The 13,398-nt window shown below is 40.4% G+C and overlaps 1 pseudogene; it reads left to right on the forward strand.

Moving 5' to 3' along the window:
* Nucleotides 1-2,103: 2,103 nt before the first annotated feature.
* LOC149827203 (zinc finger protein WIP6 pseudogene) lies at nucleotides 2,104-4,446 on the forward strand (annotated as a pseudogene).
* The last annotated feature ends 8,952 nt before the right edge of the window (nucleotides 4,447-13,398 follow it).

Consider the following 13,398-nt stretch of genomic DNA (forward strand, 5'->3'; position numbering starts at 1 on the left):
GAGGGTTTGGGGGCTCCTCCCAGCATGGGTAGCATCGTTCAACTTAATGAGTTATGGAGCCTGATAAGAGTTTTTACCCTTATAAGAAGAGGGTTTGGGGGCTCCTCCCAGCGTGGGTAGCATCGTTCAACTTGATGAGTTGTGGAGCCTGATGCAAAGTTTTTACCCTTACAGGAAGAGGGTTTGGGGGCTCCTCCCAGCGTGGGTAGCATCGTTTAACTTGATGAGTTGTGGAGCCTGATGCAGAGTTTTTACCCTTACAGGAGGAGGGTTTGGGGGTTCCTCTCAGCGTGGGTAGCATCGTTCAACTTGATGAGTTGTGGAGCCTGATGCAAAGTTTTTACCCTTACAGGAGGAGGGTTTGGGGGTTTCTCCTAGCATGCATAGCATCGTTCAACTTGATGAGTTGTGGAGCCTGATGCAGAGTTTTTGTCCATACAGGAGGGGGGTCCAGGGGCTCTCCCCCGGTGCGGGTTTCGTTGCGCAGTCAACGGACGGGGGTCCAGGGGGGGGCGCCCCTGGCAGGGGGTTCAGGGGGCAGCGCCCCCCGGACCAAATTTTTTTGGGGCCTTGTATAATTTTTTTATTTTCTTTTCCTCTTTTAACCATAAAAAAAGAGCAATAAAGCGTTTTGTTTAATCGTGGGGCTCATGTTTCCTTCGGTTGTTTCTAGCTCGAGGTCTTCCGCAATAAAGCGATTTGTAGTGTTTTCCGCAAATCGCTATTGCGATTTGTAGTTTCGCAAATCGCTATAGCGATTTGTAGTTTCGCAAATCGCTATAGCGATTTGTAGTGTTTTCCGCAAATCGCTATAGTGATTTGTAGTGTCTTCCGCAAATCACTATAGCGATTTGTAGTGTCTTCCGTAAATCGTTATAATGGAACACACACCGGGGGATAGCCCCCGGACCCCCCTCCTGTAAGGGAAAAAACTCTAAATCAGGCTCCACAACTCATCAAGTTGAATTATGCTACCCACGCTGGGAGGAGCCCCGAAACCCCCTTCTGTAAGAGCAAAAACTATGAATCAGGTTCCACAACTCATCAAGTTAAACGATGCTACAGTCAATGTGCATGTCAGTCGGTGTTTGATGGAGCAATGTAGGATCGTCTGTTGGATGTGCACAGAAGTAGAAAGAGAAGGGAGAGAGAGTGAGAGGGTTGATGTTCGTGGCCTTCTATTAGGGAAACTCTTTGTCTCCCTTGATTTCTTCTCTAGAGAGAGAGAGAGGGTTTTACAGTGTTTTACGGAGAAGGAAGAAAAAGAAGATGCCGATGAAAAGTTCAAACACACATTTTTGATGGCTCTTGTTCATTTCGCCGGATGACCATCGGATCACCGGGGTAACTCTTTGTCTCCCTTGATTTCTTCTCTAGAGAGAGAGAAATAGGGTTTTACAGTGTTTTACGGAAAAGGAGAAGAAGAAGATGTCGATGAAAAGTTCAAACAAACATTTTTGATGGCTCAGGTTCATTTCGCCGGATGACCATCGGATCGCCGGCTCACCATAGTTTTGCCGGATCACCATCGGTGAAACGATTAAGTTTCGTTTCGTGATGTAGACTTTGAAGAGTCAACATCATCCTCGACTTTCTGGATGGAGGACATGTTTGTTCTTTTTTTGAACCGTTTTTTTTTTTTTTTTTAATAAAAGATATTTTTGTCATTTTCTCAAACCATCGTTTTATAAGAAAAATAACAATAAAGGGTACTTAAGTCTTTGCAACCACACCAGACTCTAATGCTAAGTGATGTCAACATACACGGGAATACGAGCCCCATGTGCTTGTATACGTGGTGCTCATTCAGACCCCCGAACACAGACGTGGGATTCAGTGAATCATCGGGGGAGAACATACACCACCCTCCCCCTTATTAATCTAGTCCCATCCACTGCACGTGCAGTTGCTGCTGTTCCCATCCGCGGCCGCTCTCTCTCTCTCTCTCACCAACTACATAAGTAGTCTCTAGACTCTCTACGTAACAAAACTCCCACTGTAAAAACCTCCCTTTGAAACACCTGAGAACCTCATCTCTCTCTCTGAAGACCACTACCTATATAGAGTACTAGCTCTGAAGATTGCAACACCGCATCTCTTGAAATGCCCAAATCAGAGTGGTCTCACTCCAGTCTCTCTATGGAAGATGAAGACTTGGGGATGCTGCTCACACTTGGCCCTCCTGGCCAACCTTCCCCACCTCCCCACCAACTCAAACCATTGAACCGTCATCATCTTCCTAGCTCACAAGATTACTCCGATGACAGTGGTGTCACTATTGCCCTTCATGTTGGTCCGACGGCCGACACCCTCAGCAGCTCCACCGAGAGCAGTACCAGTGGGAAAAGGAGCACCAGCAAGCTAGCAAAGGGGCAGTACTGGATCCCTTCCCCTGCTGAGATCCTCGTCGGTTCAACTCAGTTCACCTGTACTGTCTGCGGCAAGACGTTTAATCGCAATAACAACATGCAGGTATCAGTGATCACAAGATTTTTTTTCCTTTTTTTTTTGTTTGGTGGTAGTTTAACCATTAATAATCATTAGAAGGAGCTACTAGAATGGAAGCTAACAGTAGGCTACTAGAATGAAAGCTAATAGCGGCAGTAGCTTTCATTCTAGTAGATCGTTCTATTGATTAATAATGGTTAAAACAAGAAAACAAGAAAGAGCTACTATATTCCAAATTACCACTTGGTATCACATAATAGATGACCAAGTTTCCTAACTCCAATTTTTCTAAGTACAGGTGAATATGCTCGCGAAATAATTAGAAATTAAGATTGCATTTCGAATACCACGGATCTCTAATCTTGTACTGAATTTGGCACGCATCAAATTTATGGTTTTGGCAAACATTGTTTCTCAAATTTTTGAATATGAGCCCACAAGGGCTCAGCTAATCTGGTGGGGACTCTTGAAAGTCACCAAGCTGAAGGGACATTACGATCCCGTTGCGTTTGCACCAGTTGCTGCAAGGCCGAAGTTAGGTATACTCCCTTGTAGGCACAGGAGACCTAGTGTTTTAACACCAATGGTCTCGCTAATTGAGTGAGATGGTTTTCCTTAACCATAAAAAAAGAAAACGATTTTTGAATACAAGATTCAAAAGTAACCTCAGATTCTTGAACCTATGATACAATGGAGGGGGTTCGAGCCAGCCATACATGAATCTTCTTCTCTCTCTCTCTCTCTCTCTCTCTCTCTATATATATATATATATATATATATATATATATATATATATATATATATATATATATATATTTGAATGCACAAAATGTTGAGATCCCAGTAGCTTAAAACCTAAGATCTAAGGTCTCAGATAATCAAATTCACCCTAAAACACTGGAGTTTATGAAATTGGCGGAGTTCCACGTGATGTGAAAACTTGGCCTATAATTAGGCAATTAGTCTTTTAGAGGTGGGCCCACGTAAGGCAGGGTGGTCGTGGGCCCCACCTAGGATTTTCTTTGCTTGGGCGAAGGTTCCTCGTCATAAAAAAAAAATGTAGGCAATTAGTCTCTCACACCCACCCGGGTTGTCCGAGTTGCTTTAGGGGAAAGAGATGACCTCTTCGTCCCAAGTTTGACTCCCAACAGGTGTGTAGGTGACTTTAACTGGTGGGCTCCATAAGGGATTGGGAGTCGGTGCTCCACTCCGGGTTTACCTTGCAGAGATGTGAACCCATTAAGTGACCCAGATCCTGGTGAGGCTTTCACCCCATACAAATGAAAAAAAGGCAACCAGTCTTTCCATATGGACACTGATTTAAAGAGTAACCGTTGAATTGGACCTTAGTGATCCTAGGTTGTGTTCTCATGTGAGAATTGTACTAGACTGTATATCTTCCTAGAATTGGCTGCTTTCCCCTGTACTACTGGACTATAGATATGCAATTTCCACATAGTCCAAAGCTCAATTTCAGCAATTGCTATTGACCATGCAGTAACAGTGCAATTGCTTTGGTTTCAGATGCACATGTGGGGCCATGGATCCCAGTATCGAAACGGGCCAGAGTCATTGCGTTCAATGAAGCCCGTGGATACCCTCAAGCTGCCTTGCTACTGTTGTGCACAAGGTTGTAAGAACAACATAGACCACCCAAAGTCCAGGCCTCTAAAGGATTTCCGGACCCTCCAAACGCACTACATACGCAAGCATGGGGTCAAGTCCTATTCGTGCTCCAAGTGTGGGAAAGAGCTTGCCATTCGTGGGGATTGGCGTACCCATGAGAAGAACTGTGGGAAGCTCTGGTTCTGCATTTGTGGCTCTGACTTCAAGCACAAGAGATCTCTCAAGGACCATGTTCGGGCTTTCGGAGCCGGTCATGCGCTCCATGGGACCCGGTTCTATGCCAACGCTAATGATGAGGATAATGAAGATAATGATGATGATGATGATGTCGGTGGTGGTCGGGGGATTGAGTCTTCTAGTTACTATTCATAAACTTTATAATTAATTGTAAACAATTAGTTTTGGAATGGGGTTTGATTGCTACAGGGGGGGCTGATCCTTTACGGACTTTACAGTTAAAGCATTATTGGACAAGTTGTGGGAAATTATGGTCCACCTTCTCAAGGGAGATTATCCGTGTTCCCTCTTAAATACCCTTTTTGTGTTAAAAACTGAAATGTTATGGGTTCATTACTGAAAAAGTCCAATCACTTGTTCTCCCCTTAAATCATTTTTCATGTATAAAATTGGATGGTATGAGTCCCCTTCTTCAAGAAAGCCCTATCACTTTTATCCCCTTAATCCTTTTTTCATCTATAGAATTGGATTGTATGAGACCCTTCCTCTTGAAATCCTATCATGAGCCCCCTTAAAGATTTTTCCATGTAAACAAACTTTCACAGTAGGAGCTGACACTAAATTGGAGCTTTGGGGTTTAATCTAAGTGGGACCAGTGTTTCCGTGGCCATAGGCAAACACATCCAGTAAAAGTGATGACTTAAAGCATGAAAGAAAAAGAAAAGAAAAGCATATATACTGGTCATTGGAAAGAAACAAAAGTTGCAAGTATGATTATTTAAAGCCAAAAAGACACCTTAACTTCACTTTGGACACAAACTGTCAACATTGCTGATTCTACGAAAAGGTTCGGATCATGTTCTCCGGGACAAAACATGCTAGCTGTTGGTAAGGAGCTTCTATGGTGGTATTCTACCACCACACTTGGCTCTAATACAACTTATGGTGGTACACACTTGATTTTACATAGTTCTAAGCTCTAAAAGCAAAATCTAACTGTTGGATCATGTTTAGCAAATCTAATTTATTGGTAAATCTAATTGTACAGATGTGTTTAGCATAGTTTATTTATTATGTTAAAAGGTTTTATCATGTTTAATACACGACTAGATATATTTTTGAAATAATGAAAAATCAGTTCACAATTCATGAAAATAAGGGTTGGTTAGAAATGGTATAAAACATTATATTTGAGTCATCTTTAACACATGAAAATATTAAACAGAATATATTAAACATCATCCAAAGGTTAGATTTTGCTTTTATATGATCTAACCTTTGGATGATGTTTAACATGTTCTATTTACTATTTTCATGTGTTAAAGATGACTCAAATATAATTTTTTATACTATTTCTAACCGACCCTCATTTTCATGAATTGTGAACTGTTTATTTTTCCCCCATTTCAAAAATGTGTGTGTGTGTGTGTCTATATGTATATATATATGTGTGTGTGTGTGTGTGCTAAGACCCATTATTATTAGGTCTTGGTAAAAAACCTGGTTGCAGGTAACTTTTACTCAGTAGAGAATTTAGACAGGTGCTTTTCTTGCACACATCAGAATCAATGGGCTCATATTGTGCTAAAACTTGAGGACGAAAACTTCTTTTTTTCGGTAACTTGATTCGATCCAAAGTATGTTTCATAATAAATGAACAGTAACAAACAAATTTGCAAGTTGAGATTCAACATAAAATACCTGCGACCATGTCTTCTGCTGGTTGCAAGTTGAGATTCAACACAAATTTGCGCTTTTATTTTCATTTGGCTATTTTCTTCACATTCTCGGCCGTTCGGTAACTCCTTGTCACATTCTCTCTTGTAATCTGTTGTTTTTTATGTCAGGATTCTTTGGTATGAAAAAAAAAATCAAATTTGCTAATAAAAGATCAAACTCTGATGAAAAAATGATTTTTTAATAGTGCTGAACGTGTTGATGATTTCCTTTGAGAGTCACTGAATTGTCCTGTAATTTTCACACAAAAAATGCCGAACAGAAAAATGATTATTAAAATTGAAAAAAACGTTAGTTTCTCAACGATGTTTCTGAAATGGATCTAGCTCTTCGAGTATTTATTAAAAAAAAAGATAAATTTTCCAAGTCTTGTCAATTTAACTTTGCAGCCGGTACTATTTGATAGTCTTGAAGCTCAACTTCATAGCGATTGAGTTAATGCAGTAAATGTTTGGGGTCCTTGCATTGAAATGAGAGTTGTCAAAAATTTGGTTTTGCCAAAATGTAGTGTTGAGGATGGAGTTGCAAAAAACATCCTTTTATAAATGATGATGAAATGTGGTTTGGGGCTACCAACTCCATTCCCAAGTGGGTGTTCTGGTAACACCACTGCTTTGAAAGAGCAGAAAGCATGAGAGCACTGGGGGAAACTGCAACACACTCTGATTCAAGGCTCCCAAACATCCTTAGTATTTAAAACATTGTCGATTACCTAGAGAGAACACAAATTGCAAGAGTTCTTTCAATGAGAATAATAAGAGATTGATTTGGAGGGACAAGAATCTGCTAAAACTGATCAGATTATGTTATGGATAGGGGTCTTTGCACGTCCCTTTTTCAGCATTCTTTTTTATTGACGTAAAAGAGTCACAAAACGCCTTGTCTTTATGATGTACAAAACTGAAGGCCGATACGAACAATTTGTACAAGATTCTGAACATGTATGATGAATGAAGCAAGAGCAGGCTGTTCAATCTTGGAAGATTCCTTTTGGTGCAAAAGGGACACATAACACTATGCTGTTATGTCCTTGGTGGGGGTGATACCCGTCTGTACAATATGATTCTCGTCATGAAGCAGAGCTGGCTTGCACACCAACCTGGGTCCCCGTGTGCAAGCATGCTTCTGGCTAAATACAGAGGTGTGGAATCCTTGGTGGAGGCCACAAGCGTGCGTCAACGAACAATGTCAAAGCTTCGTCGATCATGGATCCAAGCTTGGTCTGCGGTTCTGTTACATAATGGTAATGTTGACTCGCAGTATCAGTTCGTGGGACGCATCTTTGCTCCGAATGGATCTCTCCGCTCAAAAGAAGGCTACCTCGCTCTCCTTCCGTCGGGGGTGGACCGGTTTTCGACGAGCCTGCTATGGGGCAAGGGTCCAACTCCGAGATCTTATTTCCTGGCTTGGCTAATCTTACACGATCGGGTGCAGACTGACAACTTCCTCAAATCCATCAGATTCCATCTGCCGAGTAAATGTGTGTTGTGCGAGGCGGTCGAAGAATCTGCGTTTCACCTTTTTGGGGAGTGCTCTGTCTTTCAAAACATCTTCAAGGTGACTTGGAATAAGCCGAGGGTCAGCGTGCGCCAGGAATCGTTCGCCAGCAACTTGCTGTGGGGTCCTAAGCAAGTTTGTCATTGCAACTATTGGCGGATTATTTGGCGAACCTGGCTTCTCTCGTCATAGTGGGCCGTATGGATGACTCGCAACAACGCTATTTTTGGCATATTCCGGCAGTGTTCAACAAAATGATGAACCTTATTTTGGCGGACGTGTACGTCATTCTTCGCATCAACATTCCTGATCTACAACACAATCTGCCTACAAGGACCACTCATGATCCAGGGTGATGCTCGCCGTCTAACTGTAGTTGTTTCGTGTTTCTTTGTTATCTTTTTCATTTTTCATTTCTCTTTTTATTCTTTTTTCTTTCTTTTTGGGGCTCCTTGGCATGTCTTGGGTCTGGTGGGTGATCTGGTAGGTTCAATGTTGGTTGAACCTATTTTGTAAAGTTGATGGTTATAGTTCGTCTCTCTCTCTCTCTCCAGTTCTTCAATTTAACCTTACAGATCACTAGAATAAATTTCTTCCCAAAGAAACCTAATAAATTATAGTTTTGGTCCTTTTGGAGCATTTGGTGTAGGGCTGTCAATGGGTCAGGTTTTTACTGGGTAGCTGACCTGACCCGAACCCGAATTCCTGGGTATGGGGATGAAAAGTGCTGGCCTGAATAATATTTAGGTTCACCCGAACATGACTCGACCCAGCTGGGTTTGGGTTATGTTTTTTTGTCGGGTACCTGACTTGACCTGTCCTGGTTTTTTTGCCGTGTACCTGAGCTGACCCAAGTATCTTATATCTATTTTCAGTAAAACTAAATTTCTGAAATGATCCGGGTCCATTGGGATTCCATTGCATGACCCAACAAAACCCGAACTCGAATTCGGAAATTTGTTATTCCGGTCCACTGAGCAGTGTATCCAGCTTCAACCTTTCAGCAAGGAGATGCCTCTCGTGAGTTTCTAACCATGGTCATCCCATGTTAAGTGACAAACTAAGGCGGCCTCTAGCCAAGAAGGCAGAGCCTTGCGGCCTTGTTGACCTTGAGCACTCGATAACAGAGGATGTGAGAATCGGTAGTCACCACTTACCATTTTATTTTTAGACTTACCATTTTATTTTTACTGCATGCGTTGTAACCATGTAACCATATCAATTTAACTGCATGACGTTGTAACCATGCAACTGACCCATCCGTGTATATTTCGTGAATATTGAAAAACGACCTTTTTGTTATCTTGATACTGGAAACAGAAAAAAATTGGTCGATTCCCACTATGAAAAGATAACTTTTCGATATTCACCAGATATACACGGATGGGTCAGTTACATTGTTACAACGTCACGTAGTTAAAATGATAAAGGTTGCATGATTAGAACATCATGCAGTAAAATGATATGGTAAGTGTAAAAATAAAACTGTAAGTGGTGATAATGCTAATACGCCTCCTCAAGTTGGAATGTGCGGACATGCTCAACTTGGACTTCAAAATAGAAAGTTGATGGCTGCCCAAAGCCTTGGTGAATATATTTGCACACTGAGAATTGGTGGGAACAAACTGAGTGTGGGTTAGTCCACTTTGGATCTTTTCCTGGATAAGGTGACAGTCTAACTCAATATGCTTTCTGCGTTCATGAAATACTGGATTAGTAACAATGTGAAGAGCTGCCTGATTGTCGCAGTATAAGGTCATGGGATGTGGATGATGAATCCCGAAGTCAGTTAATATGTACTTTATCCAGGTGAGTTCACAACTTGCAAGTGCTATGAATCTATATTCAGCTTCAGTGGAAGAACGTAAAACTGTAGACTGCTTCATGGACTCTCAAGAAAGAGGATTGGACCTGATCATATGATGCAATACGTGAAAGTAGATATTGGGCATGAGGCCCAACCAGAATTGCAGTACCCAATGACATCTAACTGACGCATTCATGATTTCTCCTTGGCTAGGAGTTGCTTTGATGTAGTGTAGGACCCGAAAAGTAGCATCCATATATAGAGTGCGTGGTGGGCTGAGGAACTGACTCAAAACGTGCACGACAAACAAGATATCTGGCCGAGTGAATGTCTAATAGACAAGGTGATCGATTAAATGCCAATAAGGACTAGGGTCTTTAAGAACGGCACCTACCATATTATCAAGCTTAAGGTGCTGCTCTATGGGAAAATTACGGGTTTACATCCCAAATAAGCCTTATCTTCCAAAATATCTAAAGCATATTTTATCTGAGACATGAATATGCCTTTCTTGGAGCGAGCCACTTCAATACCAAGTATTTAAGGTAACCAAGGTCCTTGAGACAAAATCGATTGTTAAAGTCTCTTATGAGCTCATCAATTTTGGATAAATCATTTTCAGTTATGATGATATCATCCACATACACCAATATGAATAGTTGGCTTTGCTTGCGAATTTGAGAGAATAATGAGTAGTTTACCTTAGACTGTATGAAACTGATTTGTTTCGAATATGACGATAACTTGGCAAACCAGTTTATCGAGGACTGCTTAAGACCATAATTTTTTTTTAACGACAAACACGTTGTGCCCCCTGACTAGAGAATACTAGAGGCATTTGCATGTATACTTCTTCATCTAAGTAACCATGTAGAAAAGCATTATTGATGTCAACTTGGTATAAATGCCAATTACTAATGATGACAATAGCAAGGAGACATCAAACTATGACAACTTTAGCAATTAGAGCATCTGTCTCATTGTAATCGAGGCCTTCAATTTGAGTATACCCTTTTGTGCCTAACCGCACATTGTATCTTTCTATAGAGTCATCTGATCTATATTTGGTTTTATAAACTCATTTACATCTAATGGGATACTTCCCTTTAGGTAGATCTGTAACTGATCAGGTATTATTCTCCTCAAGCGCTTTGATTTCAGTAGCCATAGCATTGTGCCAATGCTAGTGTTTTATTACCTGAAGGAAGCCTTTGGGTTCATGGTTTTGAGTGATGGCTGCTAAGAAGACTCGATGACTGTAATTGAACCTGTTATAGGAAAGGTACTGGCTGAGAGGATGATCAGTGCTTGGGGCCACACCACTCGAATTATTAGGTTGAAAAATAGGAGTTGCCAAGTAACATTGAAAATTCTAGAGATACGATGGTGGGTGACAGAGTCGATCAGATTTGCAGATAGGAGGGGTGTCATGAGCGTGACGTTGGGTGATGTTTTGGAGGGGAGTCACTCAGATAAGGTGACTCATTTTCACTATTTGTTGGAGAAGGAAAACCTGTTTGGGAAGGCTATCCATAAATTGTGAACCCGTTGGAACGATCACAATAGACTTGGGGCTTTGGCATTGTAGAGAAGGTTCTTGTGTCTTGAATATGGGTATGGGCAATACACTCACATCATCATTATTGGGTGTATGATCTCGAAATAAAAAATATATTTTTATAAAATTTGACATCTCTACTAAGAAAAATTTTGTTTTATTCGAGATCATACACTTTATACCCGACTTGATAATACAGATATCCCACAAACACGCAATCTCTGGCATGGTTGTCAAATTTGTGAGTATGATGAATGTTATAAGCATAGCACAAGCATCCAAAAACTTTAAGTGATCATACTTAGGTGTTTTATTGTGTAACACCTCATATGGCATTTTACCTGTCAACGGTTTTGAGGGAAAACAATTTATGATATATCTGATAGTGAAAACACATTCCCCCAAAAAATTGATTGGTGAATTGGCTTAAAAACGAAGGGCATGAGCCACAATCAATAAATTTTTGTGCTTGCATTCAATGACCCTATTTTGCATTGAGGTTGCTACACAATTATGTTGATGGTTAATTCCCTTTTCTCTAAGGTATGTAGTCATATCATTAGAGAAAAAATTAGTATCATTAGGCAATAAAGTTTTGAATAATATTAAAAGTTTCAGACTTGTGCCTTGTGAGATAAGCCCATGTGTGATGACTATAGTCATCTACTATGGTCAAGAAATATTGGGATCCTGTCATGGATAAAGTTTGGTATGCTCTCCATATATAACAATGAATTAGCTTAAAAGATTTAGACGATGATATCGAGCTATGGGGAAAAGGTAATCTAGCTTGCTTGGCTTCATGACAAATAGCACAATGGTCATTCGATATATGCTCATATACTTTATTGGAATTAACAAGAACTTGCAATCTCGAATTTGACAGATATCCAAGTCTTCGATGTCAAAAAGAAAACAAGGGAGAAGAAGACAAAATACTTAAAACACAATTACCATCAATTTCAAGAATGTAGAGATTGCCCTGTCGTCTACCAACTCCAATCATCCTCTTCAAGTGTGGGTCCTGAAATAAACAATAATCATCCTTGAATATAATCTCGTATTTTAAATCATAAGTCAATTTGCTAATTGAAAGGAGGTTAAATTGAAATCGTGGGACATATAAAACATTGGATAATACAATTTCTGGGGATAACATAATGCTGCCAACATGTGTTGCAAAATAGATGAACCATTTGGGAGATTAATAGGAGGGTATAAAATAGCAATAGTAGAGCTAATATTAGACAACCAATTGGTAATGTGGTAAGTGGTACCCAAATCAAAATTTCCAATATTGAGACATAGACAAGCAAACTGAAAGTTTAGAAATATTACTTGTGAGGTTGGCCATAGGTGATGAATTTTGGTTGCCTAAATTGATAAGAGCCATGAATTTGTCATATTGTTCTTGGGTAAGGTGAGGAACAACAAGATTCAGGTTTGACTTTTCAGTTTTGAGCTTGGCATCACATGCATTTGCTCTAGCTTGGCTATTGGAACGTGCATTGAGAGGATTCCTTAGTCGATTAGGAAAATCGTGAAGGTGGTAGCATCTTGCCTTGATGTGACCCAACCTCCCACACTTATCATATTTGGGCTAGGTACATCCCTAGGACATCTTTAAGTAGTCGGCCTTCATAAAGTGGTCATTTTTGTCCATAGCAATAGCAACTGACTCATGGGCAGGTGTGGCTCGAAGGTTGCATTCTCTCTCCTCTTGCACTATCAAGGCATATACCTTGAAAATGTTTGGCAACAGGCTCATAAGGAGTAGCTGACTCTGGATGGCATTATAATTGTCATTGAGGCCCATCAAGAACTGTATGAGCATCTCTTGTTGTTGGAGATCATGGATAACCTTTGTGGCTCCATATGTGTATGTAAGGATGGTGACATAGGTGGACATCTCATCCCACATTCCCTTCAACTTAATAAAATATATTGTCATTGAAGATTGGTTTTGTCTCAAGTTTATAATTTTTTATTGGATCTGGTAGATCCTGAAAGTATTTGATTAAGAAAATTATTCTCGGAGTTCTACTCAGACCCCAACATCGAACTTCGCATAAATAATGCTCGATGCAAGATCCTTGTGCATCGTGTTGGATTTAAAAATCCACCGAAAACCAAAAAGAGGATCAAATACATGTTCTCGTTAAGCCGTTGAAATCGAAACCAAAAACCAAACTTTAAGCGAAAGTGTACCTGAATCCATTAGCGCTCTGGTAGATTGTTGATGAGTATGATCTTATAGAACCTATATATCTGACCCTTTTTCTTTCTCTAAACCTAATGAGAGGAATTGAATCTCTTTCTGACTTATATAAGGAGCCTTTATATAAGGTTTGAGGATCATAACCTAATGTATTTAGGAGTCTATCTCCAATTTAGCCCATTACAAAATTGTACACAAGGCGGGTCTCTCCACATAGTGTATCATACCATATGAGATACCACAGGGCCCATCCGGATTAGATCACATAAATCGGGCCTGAACCTAGGATAATTTTATAATATGTGGTTTAACGTATGTAGGCCTACATGA

The sequence above is a fragment of the Nuphar pumila genome, chromosome 10, assembly GCF_984573655.1.
Source record: "Nuphar pumila chromosome 10, dmNupPumi1.hap1.1, whole genome shotgun sequence".
In the NCBI taxonomy this organism is placed as follows: domain Eukaryota; kingdom Viridiplantae; phylum Streptophyta; class Magnoliopsida; order Nymphaeales; family Nymphaeaceae; genus Nuphar; species Nuphar pumila.